We start from the raw sequence: 24,247 nt of genomic DNA, 5'->3' as shown, positions 1-24,247 counted from the left end.
GGATTCTCCAGGTGAGAATACCAGAGTGGGTTGCCATTTTCTCCTCCAACAGATCTTCCTGACCCAGGGATCACACTGGAGTCTTTTAGGTCTTCTGCATTGTCAAGTGTTTTATTTACCATTAGCACCACCTGAACTTCCCTGGGGGGAGGAGGGGGTCCCTGCAAATTCAGGCAATGGATGTATCCAGCCCGTGGCAATATGCAGGTGCTTTAGGTTTGCTTGAGTAAAGTGGATGGGCCTCTCCTCAGTCTTTGGCTTGTAAGAATGTTCTAGGAGACGCCTATTAAATCCATGTGACTGGCTGCTCACCCTGTATGAAAATTTCAGTTTGCCCAAGAGCTGACATGTGAAATAATGCCACTGACTTTTCAAGCAATTAAATATTATTCAAGCAATTAGATGTTGAAGTCTAGAATGTTCCACAGCACTCAATGTGGTGGGAGAGAGAGACGGGGTAAAGGGCTCTGCCTCTCCCGGGTGGGAGCTTGTGGTGCAGTTGAGGAATCACAACTAACACACAGAACCACCAGGCCCTGTGTTAAGGAAGAGTAGAGAAGGCAGAGAAAGGCATGGGTCTTAGGAGCTGGAGAGAGTTGGAAGGCGAGGAGGGACTTGAGTTGGCACTGTCGCTGGCAAAGCCCATTAACGACTCCTGGGAAATGTAAAAAGGAATCTGAGTAATGAAATAAGGTTTACACTTTAAAAAAAAAAATCCTTTGTGCTGAATCTGGTTTCACTTGCTCACAGGGGGCCACATGCAGGGACCTTGCACCCAGCCCTTTAGACCAGAGTTTCTGAGTTATAGCTGTTTCCTATAACTCAGTTCTGGCCAGGCCTGTGCAATAGTTCTGAGCACAACGCTCAAGTCAAGATGTCCGCGGTGGCCGCAGGCAGTGTGCAGAGAGGAGCGCTCAGCCCGGCTCTATGGAAGCTGTGCAGCGCACTTGAGCCAGCCCCGCGAGAACTCTGTCCCGCCCCGCGAGAACTCTGTCCCCTCTCGCGAGATCCATATAAGGCAGCCGGGCCCACTACCTGTGGGATGAACTTGTGCTCTAGAGCCCGAGCTTCTGGCTCTCCACTCTCTGAGCTAAGAAAGATTTCCTTTGTGTCTGCACCGGACTAGTTCTCGCTGGCCTGAGATAGCCGGCAGGAGGTGGGGTCAGTAGTGGTAGGAGAAGGCCAGGCAGTGGCCTAAGAGAACTGAGTAGTGGGATCCCGTCGTCCTCACAGAAGCTCCGCGGTGGTTGTACCATTGTTGCCCGCCTTTTGCATGTGAGAAGACAACCTTACGGAAGTTAAGTAACTTGCTCCATATCACTCAGCGAGTGGAGGTGAAATACAGTTGTGCAGAAGGTAAGAAGGGTGGGTGAAATTGTAGTTACTGAAAAAAACACCATTTCCTCTCCCCCTTCTCTCTTTACAGCGCAGACAATAATTCCCACCTTTCAGGATTGTTTGGTGGGATAAATGAGAGGGTTTGTGAATGTTCTGAGCTGCATGTGCTCAGTGGGAAGTCAGACCACATTAGGGAGAGGGAGGCGAGGACAGACGTGGCATGGAGGGAACTCTGACATGACTAATGGCAGCCATGGGAAATAATTTTGGAAAGGAAAAGGGCTCTGGTTCATAGAGGGCTTGCAACCTGAGAGAGGGTGGGGATTGATGTGGCCTAGATACTTTCATAAAAGGGATTGTTCTCTTCGTATTTTTAAAATAGTACATACTCATGAATATTTTGGAGAAAAAAACCCAAGAAAGTATAAAGATGAAAATAAAATAATTCTACTACCCAGAGACACCCACTTACAGCCTTTTTGGCATTATCTAACTTTGATCCTAACTTGGTGAAAGGTGTTATAAACTAGGAAATTAAGGTATTAAAGATATGAAATAGTGTTTATATGCATGATATGTACATACATACAGTATTCTTTATGGTTATACTGTAAAATAAGTCCTGCTTTTTTCAGTTTATTGTGAACATTTTCCTCATCACTAGATTTTTTTTTTAATTTTTAAGGCTATACAATATGAATAATAAGGTAGAACCATAATATACCTAACAATTTCTCTGTTGTCTATTTGTTTCCAACTTTTCAGTATTAGAAATAGCACTGTGATGGATATCCTTATACAAAAGCTTTAATTGCATTAAAAATTATTTCTTTAGGCTGAATTCCTAGAAACAGAAACAGTAGGTCAAAGAGTATAAGTGTTTTTAAGATTCTTGATTCATATTGCCAAATGGCTTTCAAGAAAGGTTGAATTCATTTATACTCTCATCAGCACTCTATGAGAGTTTCCATTTTATGGGCTCTCCATTTTATGGAAACTTTGCCAACAATGAGGTCTTTTTTTTTTTTAACTTTGTCAATTTCAAAGAAAAAATGGTATCTTGTTTCAATTTGTATTTCTTGGGTTATAAGTGAGGTACAAACAATTTTTTCCTAGTTTATTGTTCTTTTTTGAATTTTTTGTTTTCTTAATCAGCCTTTTTCAATCAAGACCTAATGTGTCTTTATTCTAAAACAGCCCTTTTCAATAAAGACCTAACGTGAGCCATGTATGTAATTAAAATTTTCTAGTATCAACATTAAACAAGTAAAAAGAAACAGGTGAAATAATTTTAATGAAAAGTTATTTTAATAATAAAATTTATTTAGCCAAATATACCCCATATATCATCATTTCAACAGTGACACTAGCCTTGTTTCAAGTATTCTTGTGGTTAGTGGCTACCCTATTGGACAGTGCAGATTTAGAACAATTGGATAGAACTAGCTTAGAATGTTGGAAAAGGCAATGGCACCCCACTCCGGTATTCTTGCCTGGAAAATCCCATGGACGGAGGAACCTGGTAGGCTGCAGTCCATCGGGTCGCTACAAGTCGGACACGACTGAGCGACTTTCACTTTCACTTTTCACTTCCACACATTGGAGAAGGAAATGGCAACCCACTCCAGTGTTCTTGCCTGGAGAATCCCAGGGGCGGGGGAGCCTGGTGGGCTGCCGTCTATGGGGTTGCACAGGGTCGGACACGACTGAAGTGACTTAGCAGCATAGAATATTAGTATCTCTGATATTTATGAGACCCTCATAAATTTAGAATAATACCTTTTGCCTGTTGTACCTGTTATAATTTTTTCTAGTATGTCATTCACCTTTTTTTTGGATTACGTATTTTAAAATTACACAGATAAATCTTTCATTTCTTTCTCCTGTTGTTTCTTCATTGTTTTTAGATTTACCCATTCTCAGATCAGTTAGTTTTTCACCTAGATTTTTTAATGATTTAATTTTTAATGTAATTATTTAACTCCAGAATTCATTGCATTTATTTTTAGTCTACCTGACTTATCAAAAAGGTCATTCTAGTTTTATGTCTATTGACTTATAATTTTTTATTGAATTTTATTAGGCTGGGCTGCATTTTCATTGCAGTGTGCAGGCTTTCTCTGTGGTGAGAGGGAGGTACTCTCTACTTGAGGTACTCTGGTTTCTCATTGCAGTGGCTTCTCTTGTTGTAGAACATGGACTCTAGGGCTCTCAGGATTCATCAGTTGTGGTGCTTTGGGTTAGTTGCCCCGACGTATGTGGAATCTGTCCAGACCAGGGATTGAACCCATGTCCCCTGCATTGGCAGGCAGACTCCAACCATTGGATCACCAGGGAAGTCCTCCTTGTAATTTTTAATTGTTTCTATCTTATGTATTTTGATGTTTGTTACTTAGTAGCAGATCCCGATCATTGATCCTTATGAAGGAATATGGTCTTCCTTGTCCTTCCTACTGTCTTTTGCTTTAACTTTCCATTGTTTGAAATTAATATTGTCATACCTGGATTTGGTATCTGCATTTGCTTAAGAAATTATTGTCCAATCTTCAGTTTTTAGCTTTTCAATTTTATTTTGCACAAATATGTGTGTGTGTGTACTCAGTCATGTCCGACTCTGTCAACCCTATGGACTGTAGCCCACCAAGCTCCTCTGTCCATGGGATTTTCCAGGCAAGAATACTGGGGTGGGTTGCCATTTCCTTTTCTAGGGGATCTTCCCATCCTAGAGATTGAACCCATGTCTCTTGTATCTCCTGCATTTGCAGGCAAATTCTTTACCACTGGTGCCACTTGGGAAGTTTTGTGGAAAAGGGGATGAAAAATAAAGGGTAAAGAGAATACATCAGCTGTCTCTTAAAGATGCATGAGCACCTTCGTCTTAAAGGCCACTGGTGAGAACTTCATTCTTAGGGATACCTAGGTGAAGAGTAGGTGATGGTTCCTTTCTTGGAAGCTGTCATCTGGCCATAGACTGTTACCAGAGAAGAAGAAAGAACTGATATTGGGGCAGGGTGGGGGGGCAATGAGAAGTTTCTGCCACACCAATAGTAGGGTAATCCTGCCTCCATCCAATCTGAAGCACCATGCATCATGGGAGGCCTGTTCACCATACCCATTTTTCTGTATCCCGTCTTGTAGGCTGGGAGCAACAGTCCTAGAAGGACATAGTAGGAGACATGCTTAGGATAGTTTTGAGGATATGCGGGTCAGTTTTAAGTGGCAAAAATATGTCACCACCTATTTTTTTGTTGTTTTTTAGTCGCTCAGTCGTGTCCAACTCTTCTGCGACTTATGGACTGTAGCCCACCAGGCACCTCTGTCCATGGGATTTCCCAGGCAGGAATACTGTAGCGGGTTGCCATTTCCTTCCTTCTCCAGGGAATCTTCCTGACCCAGGGATCAAATCCACGTCTCCTGCATTGGCAGGCAGATTCTTTACCACTGAGCCACCAGGGAAGCGCCCCGCCCCCCTCGCCCCGCCTTATTACTTTTGATAATGTGACCTTCAGCAAGTTGTTTAGAGTTTCTGAATTTTAGCTTCCTCCTCTGTAAGAGGAAGATCATCTTACATGTGTGACAGAGTTTGCTAGGATTGAAGCATCCTCCAAAGTGAGTGTGCAATTACAGTTCCTGCCCCTGTCAATCAGATAACAGTCTAGGCAATTAAGATACAAAGCATATTATGACAAAATCCCTGCCCTCAGGAGTTCACATTCTACTGGGGGAAACAGAGAGGAAAATGATGATGGCAGTACAAATAAAGTCTGTGATAAAGGTACACAGCAGGTTCATCTTTGTTTTGTAGGACTGGGAATTGCAGAGGAAATCAGGTGGGATTCTCAGAGGAGGGCAGGATTTGCTGTGGATCAGAAGGGTGAGTGCACGTGTAAGAGAAAGCAGGGTAAGTGGGCAAGTTATTTCCAGCTGATAGAACAGCGTGAGGCCACAGATTAAGCGATTTCATACCACGGCAGTGGCACAGTGGTGTGAAAATTCTCTGCTAGCCCAGGGGAAGAAATAGTAGTGTGTCGAGATTGCTGGGGAGGAGAGGTAATCACGATCAACCCATTCATTGGTTCTGGAACTGGCTCTGTCAATTGACACCCTTTTCCCTATCTTCATAATTCCTCTCCCTTGACAGCCTTTCCTTGGTTGAAACCTGTACACTCGTGTTTCCTCAGGTCTGAAATCACTTTCCTTGTTTGCTGTTTCCTCAGTCTACTGTCCTGTATCTCTCTCTCTTTTCCTTTCATTCCTAGCTTCTTTTTCTTCGGTTTATAACTCATTACTCAATGCCCTGTGCTCTGGCTTCTCTGCCCATTCCTGTTCTGAGGGGTTCTTACAGGTCACCATGGCCCCTTGGTGGCCAGAATTTGTTGCGTTCTTTTTTATTCCCTTTTAATTTACTTCTGTGATGTCTAGCCTTTTGCCATCTCTTCCTGAGTTTCTGTCTCACTGTCCCTTCAGATCCTGTTGTGTCTTCTGTCGCCTTTGTCAGCACTCTTCTACTGCCCAGCCCTAAAGTTTGATGTTTCATAGCATTCTTTTCTAAGCTCCTTTCTTACAATCAGCAAGTCTCTCTGGGTAGTGTCATCCACTCTTGAGGTTTCCATTCAGTTCAGTTCACTTCAGTCGCTCAATCTTGCCCGACTCTTTGCAACCCCATGAATCGCAGCACACCAGGCCTCCCTGTCCATCACCAACTCCTGGAGCTTATTCAAACCCATGTCCATTGAGTCGGTGATGCCATCCAACTGTCTCACCTCTGTCGTCCCCTTCCCCTCCTGCCCCCAATCCCTCCCAGCATCAGGGTCTTTTCCAGTGAGTCAATTACCTTTCCTAATTATTCTCATGATTTCCACTGGGTATCTGTGGAATCACTTAATCTGTGGCCTCGTCCTCTGTCCTGGGGTTCCAACTCATATTCCCCATCACCTATTAAGGACTCCACTTCTCTGTCCCTCAGGCACCTCTGAGTGAATATATCCCAAATCAAGCTTCCTTTTCTCTCCAACAATTCTGTTTCCTGTATGTCCCACTTTCATTTCACAGCCCAAATGTGAAACCTAGGAGTGGTCCTTACTCTCTTCTCTTTCTCTCTCCTGTCTGTCCAGTCTGTCAACAAATCCTTTTATCTCTACCTTCTACATACCTCATGAGTTTGTCCTTTCCTCTGTCTCTTCCTGTTACTGTCAAAGCTCTTATCATTGTTCAACTTGAGCAGCTTCCTTTCACTGTACTCATATTCATCCTTGAATATCTTTTAGAGTGATCATTCCAAAATTCATTCATTCCTACAGTGAATGATTTAAATCATGCTGCAGCCCTTATTTAAAGTAACGATTTTTTTTTATCACCCAAAGTAGTATTTCCCAATCCTTTTTGCATGTTTTTTCTTTTTTTTCATGTCAAAAAACATCATGGATGCCCCCATGAGAGCTTTACTCTTTTCACCTGTTAATTGAGAGATTACCTAAATTAAAAGTTACTTTGAATTCAGCAACAATTTACAATTTATTTTCTTATTAAGAAATAAAGCATTGACATACAATTGACCAGTAACAATATCTATCCAGAAACATAAGATACATTCAATCTGTAGACAATAAATTCTTGACTTCTTGCCATGACTACTTACCCCCAGTCAAGAACCTTTGCCTTGAAGATGACATCCACGTTAATTAGGGAGCTGTATAAGTTACTTTAAATTGTTTCCAGTTTCATCTCCAGTCACTTTTCTGTGCTTGCCTTCTTGCTCCACTTCACACACAAGCTGCTCCTGTTCCTTCCACTTCTCACTCATCACCATTCCCAGAAATGCCTTTACATCCTTTTCTTTGCCTCGCCTCATCCCATAAGATCTTTTGTGTAACTCATAATATTTCATACGTTATCTCTAGTGCAGCACTTACTGTATTGTATTGGGGTGGTTTTTTAACATTTGTCTCCCTCCCCAGATTCTGGGCTCCTAGGAGGCAGAGTCTGGGTCCTATTCACCTTTGTATCCTGGGTCCCTAGCAGAATGCCTGGTGGATAGCCGTTGCTCACATGGTAGAGGTGGATTCATAGTGACTGTTAGGATATCTTTCACAGCCTTAGAAAGAGAAGTTTCCTGGCAGAAGAAAAACAAAATAGCCCTGCCCTGAGTGCCCAGGTCTTTCCTTGTAATTGCCATTCGGTACAGAAACAAATAATAATCTTACACTCAGCTGAAACGCTGTGGAAGAGTCATAGCTGGAGGGAACTGCAGCTCTCACTCAATGTGACTCCTTCGTATTGCACGTCAGGAAACTGCACTGAGCCTTTCCTTGTCTAGATCCAGCAACACAGTTTTCAGCTTTCTCCATATTCACGTTCTTGATTCATTTTCTTTGTCTCCTGACTTGTCCACGGTCCTCCTAGTTTGTTGGAGTAAGTTCATTTACGAAAGGTTTAAAAATCGTTTTAGTCCCTGACTTTCAAGTTGTCAGATGGCTACAACTCCTAGATAATTTACGCTTTAAGATGGATTGGACACATAGGGAGCCCAGCTCAGCGCTCTGTGATGCCCTTGAGGAGTGGGCTGGGGCAGTGGGAGGGAGGCCGACGAGGAAGGGGACATGTGTATGTATGTGGCTGATTCATGTTGTTGTACAGTGAAAACTAGCACAATATTGCAAAGCAATTATCCTCCGATTGAAAAAAAAATGGTTTAGATATGTCCCCCTTCTTCTTGGTCACATCTTTTACCAGGCAGTGTCTAAGGAGGAACCAAATCGGCAGATTTGAATCCTAACTTCATTTAACTTCTCTTGCCCAGGCTTTGCTGGCAGTGTCAATGGGCAGCAAAATGCCAAAGGCAAGTGGCCAGAGGAAGAGCAACCTGGACATTCAGCCTCTGGAAAAATGAAAGTTCACTGGAGTCTTCTCTCGTTTCAGAGAGCAGAAGCTGCCTGGTTTCTAAACTTGGAAGTGCTGAGCCTCAAATGCCAGGTATCGGATAAGAGATGGGTGTTTCTGTGGCAACTCAGAGTTTTGTGTAAGGGGAATGGTTTGTATGGAGCTGTGAAGTACATAGATTGGGGAGAATATGGGGGAAATTTGCCTTTGGCAAGATGCTGAACCTCTGCAGTATCTTCAGGGCACAGCGTATAACTTGGAAAAAATGAAACCCTCTTCTGTTGCATCCAACTGCATGGTCACTTTGAGAACAGCAAAGTAGTAGTCATTCTTAAAGTGTGTGCAAGGAAAATTAGCAAAAGGAAGTCACAACCTAGGATTTCTGAAGAGCCTGCCTCAGATTATTGCCTCTCCACAGAGGGAAAGCCTGGGCCTCCCTCTGAATTTAAACTGAAGTATGACTGCTAACCATTATAACTGAAAATCCTCCTTCATCCAGTAGCCTGTAGGTGTGCAGGCATCCTTACCAATCTGTGTTCCATCTTTTGGCAAGTAAGTATGACCTGAAATCATCTATTTATACTTTATGTAAAATTCCTAACTCCAAGGGATAAAAATTGTCAGGCTCCCAAATTCAAGTCTAGAGAAGTTAGAATCCTGATTGTTTACAAAGCTTGCCATCAAATGGAGCTGGTGTTAATTAACTCTGGCATCCCTAAATTCAACTTTGCATATTCAACGGTTGCTATGAAAAGCTGGGTCTGAATAGCAGATGCACAGACGGCACCACTGAGCAGAGAGCAGGCATCACATAGTTTCCCTTGGGTTGCTTCTGTTACCAATCAAGCTTGTAGACGTGAGGCTAGAGGGTTTCTGACAGTAAGTTCCACAAAAAGATGCTGTTCATTTATTTTGGCAGTGGGCTGTACTATTCTAAGAAGGCAGCTGTGCGTGGCAGAGCCCAGGTTTATAACTCAAAATGTGTCCTTCCTTCACAGTTGCAGGACATTGGGTTATGGCATTTTAGAGGGAGATGGAACAGATAGAAGGCTGCATTGAGAAACAGCAGTTAAAATGCTATGCCTCATAAAATCCCTATGTGCAGTACAATGTTTTCAGTTATTAAATGAGCATAATTCAAAGGGCAATTTATTTTTCATTTGTACTATTGTATATTCCTACCATATTTGTCACTTTCATTTCTTTGCAGACAATTTTCAACTTGCACAGTTTGATAGTAGCTCATGGATATATTTAAATACCAAAGCCAAGAAGGTTTACATTGATATTTTAGCAATTATAGTGAGCATTTTCCAAGTTATACAAAAGCTGTATTTAAATAGAATATTTCTGGACATAAAGCAAGCCAGCAATACAATAGCTGAAAAGTGGCCCTTTATTTTTCACCTGATACTTTTCTGGACAACACGATGGTGAGGTCACTCTGAGGGGATTCCGAGGCACACAGAGAAACACCCGTGTATATAGCCGAGGAGCAGACTGACCTGTGGTGAGCATGGCTTTGTCCGGGCTCATGGGACAGAACAGTTCACAGATGGTCTAATGACAGGCACATTGTTTTCCCTTCAGTTCTTGGCAGGATGCTTACTGTAAACTGAAAATGTTTAGCACCTGAGAGCAGGGTTCTGAGCAGGGTTGGGGGGTGAGAAGGACAGGAGAAGATAACAGAGCGCTCCAAGCAGTCTTCAGTCCTTTTCCTTGGTGTGAAGAGTACACAGTGTGTGTGTGTTTACTCTATGAATTATCAGGCAAATATCTAACTGTCTTTGCATATGCTCAAATCAATGGTTTTATCAATGCTTCTAGGATAAAATAACACAAAAACCCAGAGCCATATTGTTCATCATATATTGTTGTCTTTGCATATATGCTAGAGTTTACTAACTCCAATTCACCCCATTGCATCCATTTAAGTACACAGTAGTATCTGCGTTGTTTGATGTTAGAATAGAGATTTGGGTTTGGAAGTGAGATCTATCCATAAATCTTTTTTGTAATTCTTCTTTCTCTGATTATTTCCTTTAATCTACTCTACTTTAAACCAGACTCTCCTAAAGTAGTCTGTACCTTGAACAGACTGGGCATTGTTGAGGTTGCATGCTTGTAGTTCTACGGAAACCATGTCCATGAGTCAGAAAGCAAACACCAGGCCTGTTGCATCGATACCATGATGTGTGCTACTAATGTAACACCTAACACATGTGAACTGGCCAAGAGTTTCTCTGCAGGATGTAGGGAGGGTTGGAGCTAATTGGAAGCATAACCCATGACTGTTTGGGGAACGTAAAGTCATGCCATCTCAGAGGCAGGCCTTTTCTTATGCTTCTCAGTGAGGCTCCTCTTTCCTTACTAGTGCTCATGGGACTTCCTGGTGGTCCAGGGGTTAAGACTTCATGCTTCCAATGGAGGAGACACAGGTCAATCCTTGATTGGGGAACCAAGATCGCATGGGCCACAGGGTGAGGCCAAAAAGTTAAAAAAAAAGTTAGTGCTCAGGGTTTTAAGGTAGTGAGTAGAAGACTAGAGGCCTTTTGCTTCCTGTGCATCAGTCACTTTGCACCTCAGACCTTAGAGTGTGTTTGTTTATAAGAGGGCAGGCCACACAAGCCTTGCTTCTGAATTCTTGGAGAGTTCTCAAGTCAGCTAACTGCAAGAGCCCAATTAATCAGACTCTATGGTAGAAAGAGGTGAGAATAAAAACTCAAATGTCTCAAGTGATTAAGCAAGACAGATTGTGTATCTGTTGTTGTCCGTGGCTTCAGGGGTCAGCAGACTATATCATCTGTACCCTGATATCGTGCAGCCCACAAACTAAAAATGATTTTTTACATTTTTAAAGTGCTGTTAGAAAAAAGCACTAAGCCCACAAAATCTAAAATATTTATTATCTGGACTTTTACAGAAAAAATGTCTAAGCTAGGAGGGTGCAATCATGAGAAATTTCTCATTTTTAGCTGCTGTGTCATTTCTTTTTTTCCCTTAAGTTGTCTGTGTTGTCTGTCAGCTTAGGAGAGGACTTTGGCTCCAGGACCCTGTGAGAACCAGCTGTAGTTGGGGAGCTTTCTGCATTACTCTGAGGCATGCCTTACCACAGTCCAAGGCTGCCATAGCTTGTGTTCCGCAGGTAAGTGGATGCAGAACCAAGGGCTTACAAAGAGGGAGACTGAATGAGGACTAGAGCAGTGCTTTCTAACTTCCCAGCCATGAAGGGACTCCAAGAGCAGCCTTGCCTCCCAGCAGGCACACGTGTTTATCAAATCGTCTGAGCCATTTGATACTTGGGTGTTTTTCTTCCAATACCCTGCTTTAAGAGCTGGCTCACCTCCAAGGTTTGGGGAAGATAAGATTCTAAGTTGATTCCTAAAGTTTCTGGTGAGAGAGAGACTGCCTTTCATTCCAGGTTCTTCCTCTTTATTCTTTGATCTGAATCCCAGAAGAGTCATGAGTGTTTCTCCTGCTGCAACTTTGTCTGAATGTTGCCAGGAAGCTCTGCTGATGTGTCTGTATGTTGATTACCAGGGGTTGGGGTTACAGAAGGGGAACATCCTTTGTCTTGCTTTATCATTGGGCCAAATTCTCGTCTTCAAGGAACACAAGTCCTAAGTCTAACGTGCTCCTCTTGAGGTAGGTATTTCCCACATAAGCAGACTAAGCAAGAAACCCAGGGCTGATATCACCATTTCCTCATGACGCTCATTTCCCCCACTCTTCATCCTATTTGAAGTTGCCCCAGCTCAGGCCCTCCTCATCTCTCACAGAGACCAATGTAGAGACCTCTTTACTGTGACATGACTCCAGCGGCCAACTCAGTCCACTCTGCATCCTGCTTCCAGGGAGCTGGAAACCTGGCCACATCGCCGAAGGTTGGAGTCCTTGCCTACAGAATGAGAAGTTCAATTCTGTTGCAGCATTTTGAAACCTACCTAGTTTTCTAGTAAATCTGCCTCCTTCCTTCCCTCACCTTCCGTTTGCTCTTATCCTTCAACGGTGGTTACTGAGAGGTGTGATTCCTTAAGCTGGTTTCGTCACCTGCCCGTGCCTTTACTAACTCTGGTTCTACCACCTGAAATGCCCAGCTTGTTTCACTGATACCTAATCATTTTCAAGTTGGGGGTCAAAGGTCATGCTAAGGATTGAATTTTGTCCCCCCAAAGGATGTTGAAGTCCTAATCCCAGTCCCTTATTTGGAAATAGTTTTGCAGATGGTCAAGTTAAGATGTGGTCACTGGAGAACCGGAAGCAGCCTGCAGATCTCTTCCCTTCTGTGGCCATCGCTGAAGCGCCAGTGGCCAAAATGAAGTTCAGTCCCTTTGTGACTTCTGACCGAAGCAAGAATCGAAGAAGGCATTTCAATGTGGCTTCCCACATTTGCAGGAAAATTATGTCTTCTCCTCTTTCTAAAGCGCTAAGACAGAAGTACAACGTTTGATCCATGCCCATCCGAAAGGATGATGAGGTGCGGGTTGTACGAGGGCACCACAAAGGGCAGCAAATGGCACAGTGGTCCAGGTTTACGGGGAGAAATACGGCATCTACACTGAACGAGTGCAGTGTGAGAAGGCTAATGGCACAGCTGTCCATGTGGGCATTCACCCCAGCAAGGTGGTTATCACCAAACTAAAACTGGACAGACTGCAAAAAGATCCTCGAACGTAAAGCCAGATCTCGCCAAGTAGGAAAGGAGAAGAGCAAATATAAGGAAGAAACAATTGAGAAGATTTGGGAATAAAGTCATCTTGTCTACAGCTTTCATTAAAAACTGTTAAAATTAAAAAAAAAAAAAAGATGTGGTCACTAGAGTGAGCCCTAATGCAAAATAACTGGTGTCCTTATAAAAAGACTAAATTTGGTTGCAGATAGACTTGCAGAGAGGAAAGACCATGCAGAGACATGGAAGAACACCATCTACAAGCCAGGGGATGACAAAGGCCACCAGAAACCAGAAGAAAGGCATGGAACTGATTCTCCTTTAGCCCTCAGAAGGAACCAAGGCTGCTGACACATTGATCTTGGATTTTTAGCCTCCAGGACTGTGAGGAAATAAATTTTTGTTGTTTGTGCACGTGTGTGCAAAGTTGCTTCAGTCGTGCCCGATTCTTTGTGACCCTGTGGGTTGTGTAGCCCACTAGGCTCCTCTGTCCATGGGATTCTCCAGGCAAGAATACTGGACTGGGTTGCCATGTTCTTCTCCAAGGGATCTTCCCAACCCAGAGATCAAACCCACATCTCTATGTCTCTTGCATCAGCAGGTGGGTTCTTTAGCAATAGTGCCACCAGGGAAGCCCTTCTGTTGTTTAAGCCACCCAATTTGTAATACTTTGTTATGGCAGTCTTAGTAAACTAATACAGGTAATTTTTAGTGTAGAGCCTTTTTGGATCCATATAAAGTAAAAATGACCAACCTGTCATGTCCCAGCATGTTCCTGGTATAGCCCACAATCTCAACAGCCATAACACATTAATGCAGTACTTTATAAAAAGCCATTTCTTAAAAATTGAACTATAGTTTATTTACAATGTTTTAAATAACACAATGGTCATAGCAAATATTGTCTTTCAATAACACAAGAGAAGACTCTACACATGGACATCACCAGATGGTCAACACCAAAATCAGATCGATTATATTCTTTGCAGCCAAAGGTGGAGAAGCTCTATACAGTCAGCAAAAACAAGACTGGGAGCTGACTATGTCTCAGATCATGAACTCCTTATTGCCAAATTCAGACTTAAATTGAAGAAAGTAACTAGACCATTCAGGTATGACCTAAATCAAATCCCTTACTATTATACAGTGGAAGTGAGAAATAGATTTAAGGAACTATATCTGATAGAGTGCCTGTTGAACTATGGACGGAGGTTCGTGACATTGTACAGGAGACAGGGATCAAGACCATCCCCAAGAAAAAGAAATGCAAAAAAGCAAAATGGCTGTCTGAGGGCACCTTACAAATAGCTGTGAAAAGAGAAGTGAAAAGCAAAGGAAAAATGGAAAGATATACCCATTTGAATGCAGAGTTCCAAAGAATAGCAAGGAGAGGTAAGAAAGCCTTCCTCAGCAATCAATGCACAGAAATAGAGGAAAACAAAGAATGAGAAAGACTAGAGATCTCTTCAAGAAAATTAGAGGTACCAAGGGAACATTTCATGCAAAGATGGCCACAATAAAGGGCAGAAATGGTATGGACCTAACAGAAGCAGAAGGTATTAAGAAGAGGTGGCAAGAATACATAGAAGAACTATACAAAAAAGATATTCATGACCCAGATAATCAAATCACGATGGTGTGATCACACACATAGAGCCAGACATCCTGGAATGCGAAGTCAAGTGGACCTTAGGAAGCATCACTTCAAACAAAACTAGTGGAGGTGATAGAATTCCAGCTGAGCTATTTCAAATCCTAAAAGATGATGCTGTGAAAGTGCTGCACTCAATATGCCAGCAAATTTGGAAAACTCAGCAGTGGTCACAGGACTGGAAGAGGTTAGTTTTCATTCCAATCCCAAAGAAAGGCAATGCCACAGAATGCTCAAACTACCGCACAATTGCACTCATCTCACACGCTAGTAAATTAATGCTCAAAATTCTCCAAGTCAGGCTTCAACAATATGTGAACCGTGACCTTCCACATGTTCAAGCTGCTTTTAGAAAAGACAGAGGAACCAGAGATCAAATTACCAACATCCGTCAGATCATCGAAAAAGCAAGAGAGTTCCAGAAAAACATCTCTTTCTGCTGTATTGACTATGCCAAAGCCTTTGACTGTGTGGATCACAACAAAGTCTGGAAAATTCTTTAAGAGATGGGAATACCAGACCACCTGACCTGACCTCAGTTTTCTTGAGGAAACTGTATGCAGGTCAGGAAGCAACAGTTAGAACTGGACATGAAACAACAGACTGGTTCCAAATAGGAAAAGGAGAACGTCAAGGCTGTATGTTGTCACCCTGCTTTTTTAACTTATATGCAAAGTAAATCTTGGTGAATGCTGGGCTGGAAGAAGCACAAGCTGGAATCAAGATTTCCAGGAGAAATATCAATAACCTCAAATATGCAGATGACACCACCCTTATGGCAGAAAGTGAAGAGGAACTAAAAAGCCTCTTGATGAAAGTGAAAAGGGAGAGTGAAAAAGTTGGCTTAAAGCTCAACATTCATAAAACTAAGATCATGGCATCTGGTCCCATCACTTCATGGGAAATAAATGGGGAAACAGTGGGTGACTTTATTTTTCTGGGCTCCAAAATCACTGCAGATGGTGATTGCAGCCATGAAATTAAAAGACACTTACTCCTTGGAAGAAAAGTTATGACCTACCTTGACAGCATATTAAAAAGCAGAGACATTACTTTGCCAACAAAGGTCTGTCTAGTCAAGGCTGTGGTTTTTCCGTTAGTCATGTATGGATGTAAGAATTGGACTATAAAGAAAGCTGAGTGCTGAAGAATTGATGCTTTTGAACTGTGGTGTTGGAGAAGACTCTTAAGAGTCCCTTGGACTGCAAGGAGATCCAACCAGCCAATCCTTAAGGAGGTCAGTCCTGAATATTCATTGGAAGGACTGATGCTGAAGTTGAAATTCCGATACTTTGGCCACCTGATGCGAAGAGGTGACTTATTGGAAAAGACTCTGATGCTGGGAGAGAGTGAAGGCGGGAGAAGAAGGGGACAACAGAGGATGAGATGGTTGGATGGCATCACTGACTCAATGGTCATGAGTTTGAGTGAACTCCGGGAGTTGGTGATGGACAGGGAGGCCTGGAGTGCCGCAGTCCATGGGGTCACAAAGAGTCGGACACGACTGAGCAGCTGAACTGAGCTACAGTGTTGTGTTAGGTTCAGGTGTACACCTAAGTGATTCAGTTATACCTTTCTGTATATTTTCAGATTCTTTTCCATGATAGGTTATAATAAGATACTGCGTATAGTTCTTTGTGCTGTATGGTAGGTCCTTATTGGCTCCCTACCTTATATACAGTAGTGTGTGTCTGTTAATCCCAAGCTTCTAATTTATCTCCAGCCCCCCATTCCCTCTCATAACCATCAGTTTGTTTTCTATGTCTATGAGTCTACTTCTCTTTTATAAATGTGTGTTTATATCATTTTTTTAAGATTTCACATTAAGTGATATCATGATATTTGTCTTTCTCTGTCTTACATGATAATCTCTAGGTCTATCCATGTTACTGCAAATGGCATTATTTCATTGTTATGGCTGAATTCCATTGTATGTATATACCACATTATTTTTCTCTTCATCAGTCCCTGGAAACTTAGGTTGCTTCTGTGTCTTGGCTATTGTAAATAGTGCTGCTGTGAGCACTGGGGTGCATATATCTTTAGAGTTTTTTCCAGATATACACCGAGGAGTGGGATTACAGGATCATATGGTAACTCTATTTTTAGTTTTTAAGGAATCTCCATACTCTTTTCCATAGGTGCTGCACTAATTTACAATCCCACCAACAGTGTAGGAAGATTCCTTTCTTTCCACACCCTCTCCAGCATTTATTATTTGTAAACCTTTTGATGATGACCATTCTGACTGATGTGAGATAGTACTTCACTGTAGTTTTGATTTACATTTCTGTAATAATTAGTGATGTTGAGCATCTTTTCATGTATCTGTTGACCATCTGTATGTCTTCTTTCAAACAAATGTCTACTTAGGTCTTCTGCCCATTTTTTTTAATTGAGTTGTTTGTTTTTTTATATATATATTAAACATTTGATATTTTGGAAATTAATCCCTTGTCAGTAGCATTGTTTGCAAATATTTTCTCCCAATCTATAGGTTGTCTTTTCATTTTGTTTATGGTTTCCTTTGCTGTACAAAAGCTTTTAATTAGGTCCCATTTAAAGCACTACTTTTAAAGTTATAATGTATATACAGATCACCTTGTAACCTTGTTAAAATGCAGATTCTGATTCATTAGGCCTAAATTTAGGCCTCAGATGCTGATTTCTTTTTTTCATTAAGTGAAAGAGATTTATTTAGGGAAATAAACACTCCATAGATTGAGCGTGGGCCATCTCAGAAAGTGAGAGGAGGGAGCCACGGTGTTGTCAGTTTTCATAGGGGGTAGGTAGTTTCATAAGCTAATGAGTGGGAAGAGTATTCCAGCTATTTTGGGGAAGAGACAGAGATTTCCAGGAATTTGGGCCACTGCCCACTTCTTGACCTTTTATGGTCAGCCTTGGACCTGTCACCTGTGGGTGTGTTGTGGGTAGCTTGCTCATGTATTTTGAAAGTATATTAAGGCTCAAGGTTTTGTGGAAATCAATTATCCACTATCTTAGACCTAGTTGGTTCTAACCAGTATATGTTGTGTCCTCAATGACTGTCATTCTTTTAAAGGTTGTGCCCTGCCCCCTTCCCTTCTGTTTCACTCCCCACTTAAAAATTTTACTCCCATAATCTTATGAGAAGCAGAGGGGGATAGTCTGTTTTCTGTAGCTGCTTCAGGGCTAAGTAGGGGCATCAACTCTGTCTGTCAGGAAGTAAAAATCTTTGGATGCCTGATCTGGGGTCCCCAAGGGCAAGACAACTTCTTGTTTTAGGTAGGTTTGGGCTGGAATTCCTGCACAGACATCATCTTAATGTGGAACTGTTGTAACTGCTTCCATAGTCTTTCTATGAATCTTCCTGCACTTTTGCAACACCATCAGAGTAAAATAATAATTGCCTATGAATGACAAAAGACTGAAAAGGCATGGTTAGACATCTGATTACAGTGTAATTGATATAGAAGCTTAGTTACTGTTGTGACATACAACTTTTTAAGATAACAACTAGAACTATAGCATTATACCAGGACTTATCCAAATTTTAGAAACTTTATATAAATTTTTAGAATGTCTTTATTAATAACATTGATCTATACAGTATATCTTAAGTAGGTTTATTGCTCATGTAGTAATGGGCTTTATGTAATTTAATATACCAAATAGTATTAGTTAAACATTTCTCTGAGATGCCCTCTAAAGCATCCCGAAGTTAGCTGGAAATCAAAAGAATGTTAATTAAAATTTGGTATTTGGGAAGTTTGTCAAAAAACTTTGAAATACTTGGTCAGATAAGATCATCTGTCACAGCGAGACAATACTTATTTCTTAACCAAAGTTAAAGAGACCAAGATGCTGAATTTCTAGCAAGTTCCCAGGGGATACCAATGTTGCTGGCCCACAGGCTACACTTTGTGTGCCAGGACTTTAGGGCGCTTGTTTATATGTCTGTAAATGATGCTGTAATGTGCCTGAGGGCTAAAGCTTTGAATACCCAGCGCAGTGCTGGGTACTTGACAGGCACATAATAGATGCCAGTTGAATGATTGATGAATGAATGAATAAACCTATGTTAGTACAATCATAGTGAAGTGAAAGTCGCTTAGTCTTCTCCAACTCTTTGCGCCCCCATGGACTATACAGTCCATGGAATTCTCCAGGTCAGAATACTAGAGTGGGTAGCTGTTCCCTTCTCCAGGGGATCTTCCCAACCCAGGGATCTAACTCAGGTCTCCCGCATTGCAGGCGGATTCTTTACCAGCTGAGCCACAAGGGAAGCCCATATACCTTGGTGTTGAAGGGTCATTCCCAAGATAGGTTGGGCATGTAATAATTGCACTGCCAATTATCTCCTAGCTTTCCATACCCTTCAGCATTTTTATTCATTTAAAACTCATCTTGGAGAGGAAAAGAAACTCTAATAACAGTTGAGAAAAAACATTCTGGAATGCCACACTGTTGGTAGGTAGGTGTCTCACTCTTCTCAACTGTATGAGTCAACTCATTAACACCAACTGACAAAAGCTACCCCTCCTCCATCCTTTTTCTGCATCTCCTCTCTTCAGATCACTGAGAAGAAACTGGTCACCGAGAGCTGGGGGACAGGCAGGAAATGTACATGACTAATCTCAAAGTAGGAATCTGGCACTGTACACTTAAATCACTGGCGTAGGTATTAGTATCCCTATTTAAAGATAGAAAGTTGAGGCTTGAAGTAGTATTTTGTCCAAAGCTATTAAACTAGTGGGTGATAGAGGGGGGGATCAAACAGATTTAACTTCAAAGTCTGTTTTTTTTTTTTTTCTTTCATCACACTGTGAAAAAGAGATCTAATAGTCTAACTGGCTACACAGGTATTTTTCAAAAGGTATGTAGGTTTTGCTTTCAAAATCAAAAATAACTCACATTAGCTGCTAAGAAAAGGTTACCAAGATTTCTTATTGGATGCTTTCTGTTGAGTAGAAAAAAATATTCATTTGGCCTTAGACAAAGTCTTAAGTAATTTAAACAATGCTGTTATCTTTTATGGTATTACTTCCATGTAAAATCATTTCTAAAGACTAAAAAGATAAACTCTAATCTCAACCAGGTTGAATTATTGTAAATTCCTAATGAATTCCTAATGAATAGGGTATAACTTTATTATGTGTGCCTGTATATAAAATAACATATATTTAAACAGCTAAAGAGTCATCTCAGTGACATTTTGACATTTCACAATTTAAGGTTTTCCTGCACCTTTGGAAAGCAGTTTTTAAAAGCTGAAAGGGAATTTTATTTATATCTGCTTATCAAATTAAATGCTACAGTTTTTCCTTTAGAAAGCTGAGAAAAGAACAAAGGAAGAACAAGGGAAGATGAAGAGAAGAGGGGAAATTGGCCAAAATTAGGTGTGATGTCTGTAGGCAAAGGGGGCCAGAGGATGGGCCCTGCTCTGATTGACTGGAATGCCTGGGTGAGAGTAGATGAAAGGCACAGCCCCTGGAGGCAGCCTAGTCCTTATTTTTACAGACAAATGACCCTTAGGTTCTTCTTAAAAAATAGCATTTGAAAAGTCAGTGTGGTTTATCTAAGAAGAATTTCCTACCAGCAAATTATTTTAAAAATGCAAACTATAAGGTTTATTTTCTAGACTGGGTTTTTCATTCCAAATAGCTTTTGAATAAGGAGATTCACTACACACTAAAAGTATGTTCATCTCAAATAGTGCAACAAATTTGCATTCTAACAGGATTTCCTGGTTTAACAGAAGTGTTCCGTAACAAATTAAAATTATAATCTTAACAAAAACAAGGAAAACATACTTTATATGTCTTTTCTTACCTTTTAAACAGCAATTTTTTTCTTGTTTCAAAAAGTTTTTATGATTTAATGAAATAGACTAATATGTTGGAGTTTAGAACTAAACACCAGGCAAACATGAAGTTTAAAGAAATTTACAGCTTGCTAGCCAGAAACACATCTGTTGGGCAAAAAACCTTCATAGATAATTCTGAATATAAATAATTAATTTTGGTTTTCATTGGTAATATAGAAAAATTAAGAGCCATTTCTTTGGCCATAATCGGACTATCCAAAAAAAAGATAAACGGATATAAAAGGGACATTTTAATAAGATGTATTGACTATGCCAAAGCCTTTGACTGTGTGGATCACAACAAAGTCTGGAAAATTCTTCAAGAGATGGGAATACCAGACCACCTGACCCACCTCTTGAGAAACCTATATGCAGGTCAGGAAGCAACAGTTAGAACTGGACATGGTACAACAGACTGGTTCCAGATTGGGAAAGGAGTACCTCAAGGCTGTATATTGTCACCCTGCTTTTTTAACTTATATGCAGAGTACATCATGAGAAACGCTGGGCTGGAAGAAGCACAAGCTGGAATCAAGATTTCTGGGAGAAATATCAATAACCTCAGATATGCAGGTGACACCACCCTTATGGCAGAAAGTGAAGAGGAACTAAAAAGCCTCTTGATGAAAGTGAAAAGGGAGAGTGAAAAAGTTGGCTTAAAGCTCAACTAAAACTCATAAACTTAGCTCATAAAACTAAGATCATGGCATCTGGTCCCATCACTTCATGGGAAATAGATGGGGAAACAGTGGGTGACTTTATTTTTCTGGGCTCCAAAATCACTGCAGATGGTGATTGCAACCATGAAATTAAAAGACGCTTACTCCTTGGAAGGAAAGTTATGACCAACCTAGACAGCATATTAAAAAGCAGAGACATTACTTTGCCAACAAAGGTCCGTCTAGTCAAGGCTGTGGTTTTTCCAGTAGTCATGTATGGATGTGAGAGTTGGATGGTAAAGAAAGCTGAGTGCTGAAGAATTGATGCTTTTGAACTGTGGGGTTGGAGAAGACTCCTGAGAGTCCCTTGGACTGCAAGGAGATCAGTCCTGGGTGTTCATTGGAAGGACTGATGCTGAAGCTGAAACTCCAATACTTTCGCCACCTCATGCGAAAGAGTTGACTCACTGGAAAAGACCCTCTGGAAGGGATTAGGGGCAGAAGGAGAAGGGGACGATGGAGGATGAGATGGTTGGATGGCATTGCCGACTCTATGGACATGTGTTTGAGTGAACTCTGGGAGTTGGTGATGGACAGGGAGGCGTTGTGTGCTGCGATTCATGGGGTCGCAAAGAGTCAGACACAACTAAGCGACTGAACTGAACTGATCTTTACACAGTCTAAACAAATTTTTAAAGAAACATAACCACCTAGGTGTAAATATTCTCCTAAACTTCAATTTTTAACCACTATTTTACCAACGTTATTTTTTATTATTATTTTGTTTTAAGGAGAAAGCTATTTCCACGCAGTGCATCAAAGAGCACGGAAGTCTCTATCAATAATCTTCTTTAAGCTGTCTGCTCATGCACATCAAAAGGCTTTAACTATTTATTTATTTATCTATTTATTTGTGCCCCAGTCAGAGAGATGGCCTTCTTTTCATGCTCTAGACCGCTCTCTAACTGTGGGAAGGAAATATGCATTTTACTAGGGAAAATGCTAATTGTATTTGCCTGTACCCATAGTACTTGCATCTTTCCTTTACAAGTTGAAAATTTCTAAAGCAGTCAGAAGCCAAGGAGGAAAAGAAAGAGGAAGATCAAGATGTTGGCAAGACTCCCTACAGCTTGTGAAAACTCCTTGATGGCTTTTTTCTAACTAGGAAAAATTTCTCAAGAAAAGTCACTCATTAAAACACACATACACACAAAGCAAAACCAAAAACACTTCCTCTTTTGTCTGTATCATTGAAACTCAAGTTTGTATATAAATTAATTTGACTTGAATTGCCAAGCCTCTTGTTGTTTTCAAAGCTGCTTCTCAGAAAAGCTTAAACCTTTTTCAGAGCATTAAAAAAAAAAAGCCAGTGTAGAGAAAAGCAGTATTATCACAGAGTCCATTTTGCAGGTGAACAATGAGGACAATTTGTTAGAGACAGGAATTACTAGTGGTTCTGTTAGGGGAAGCACACTGATTGAAACCTTCCACCCTGGCCAGGCACCATAGTAACCATTCGCATGAGTTGTTTTATGGCAGAAGGTCCTGGTAAGGAACATGGAACTAATAAGCCTCCACCAACCGGAAGAGTTCAGGAAAGGTCAAAAGGAGACACCACAGGTCTGACCACCTCCCAGAATCCTTCTTTCTGGCATCCATCTTGGCTGAACAAGGTGTGCACCACCAGGAAGAACCCTGAGTCAGAATAATTGGCTAAAGACAACCAGGAAACTAATCCCATCACCATAAAACCCGAGACTACAAGTCACGTGGCAGAGCAGTTCTCCTGGGTTCCCTTACCCTCCTGCTCTTCACCCAGGTGCCCTTTCCCAATAAAATCTCTTGCTTTGTCAGCACATGTGTCTCCTCGGACAATTCATTTCCGAGTGTTAGACAAGAGCCCAGTTTTGGGCCCTGGAAGGGGTGCCCTTTCCGGCAACACTTCTAAGGCCCAACTACAAAAACGCCCCTATGCAATTATTCAGGTCACTCACATGATTGCTTTCAGGGTACTCCATATCTGATTATCCATAGCCAGGATAAATTAATGGACTTGGTTCATTGACATTGTATGTTTTGGTTACCTACTTTTTCAGCCATTTGAAAAAATAAACATTCTGTATACGTGCCAAACTTGTGTTTCATTATGAGAAATGAACTTTAAATGCTTTTTGGCCAAGGGGAAATATTTTTGGCTTCAATATCATGTCAGGCATTTCTTTTTTCCCTCAAGTTTGTAAGACCTTGGTGGACTTCTACTTCTTGGAATCCAGGTCTTTTGTGTGTGTGTGTGTGTACTGTTTTTAAGTACATGCCGAGACATTTAAGTAAATGTTTTTAAGTAAATTTGATTCTTTATTTTAAACAATCTTAATTTCCCTCTCAAAACTGTGGTTATGGGTGAGAAACTAATGGTCTCAGTGTTCCAATGATCCAACTTTCCAGTTACTCAGACTGTACCTCCAGAAAACCCCAGTGTCTTCCCTCAAGAGAGGCTGCTCCCACAAATTCTAAGGTCCTTATTGATCTTCCTTCAACAGTGAGTTGATAGATATTTCATGTGGTGCCAGAGTGGGCAGCCTCTTTTCCTTCCACCTTCATGGACCTCACCCATGTTTGCTATAGGAATGGATTTTGTCTTTCTGAGAGAATCCTGTTCATTGGAATTGGGTGTTCTGTTGGTTTTTCGTGGTAAGGAAAAGGCATTTCAGCAATTCCCTACTCTTCTGCTGGAAAATATGCCTCACCATGGCCCTTATCTTCTTTTTGTGTAGAATGAGGTAAAGAAATGATTTATCCTCTCAACTGCATGTTCTGCATTGTCTTGCTGACTTCCCTTCCAGGCTCTCCGTGGGATTTGAGAATTTATATTTCCTTGCTTTTGTTTGCTGATTGTATAAAGGATTTTTATCTTCTTGTTTCACGTTAAGTCTCACAAGCTAGGATTTCCTTTCTTTAGTAACACTTTGTCCCCTAAGCATTTTTAAACTTTTTTTTCCTAGAGTTTGTTCACACTCTATTTCACTCTTATTCTGTTTCTTGTATACTCTGAGGCCATTGCTTTTCAGCTTTATCTATTGTCTTTTTCTTTCCTTTATTTTCCTGGAATAGCAAAGTATTGCCTCTCACTCTCCTGTCTTTCTTTCACTATTATTTAAAATGACCTAAAAGGTGAAGTCCAGTATCCACCTCATGGCTCCTTTTTT

General features: G+C 41.2%; 1 long non-coding RNA gene and 1 pseudogene across 1 annotated transcript in view; both read left to right on the top strand.

Moving 5' to 3' along the window:
• Positions 1-1,033: 1,033 nt before the first annotated feature.
• Positions 1,034-24,247, top strand: part of LOC139038274 (uncharacterized) — an 89,961-nt gene continuing 66,747 nt past the window's right edge. Inside the window, exons 1-3 of the long non-coding RNA XR_011491253.1 lie at positions 1,034-1,356; positions 5,144-5,212; positions 8,138-8,310. This is a non-coding gene — a long non-coding RNA (uncharacterized lncRNA). The remainder of the gene's footprint in view (positions 1,357-5,143; positions 5,213-8,137; positions 8,311-24,247) is intronic.
• Positions 11,882-13,300, top strand: LOC139038196 (large ribosomal subunit protein uL24-like; annotated as a pseudogene).

Source organism: Odocoileus virginianus, chromosome 14 (genome assembly GCF_023699985.2).
Source record: "Odocoileus virginianus isolate 20LAN1187 ecotype Illinois chromosome 14, Ovbor_1.2, whole genome shotgun sequence".
NCBI lineage: Eukaryota > Metazoa > Chordata > Mammalia > Artiodactyla > Cervidae > Odocoileus > Odocoileus virginianus.
Note: the sequence above shows the minus strand (reverse complement) of the source record. Positions and strands in the feature narration are given on the sequence as shown.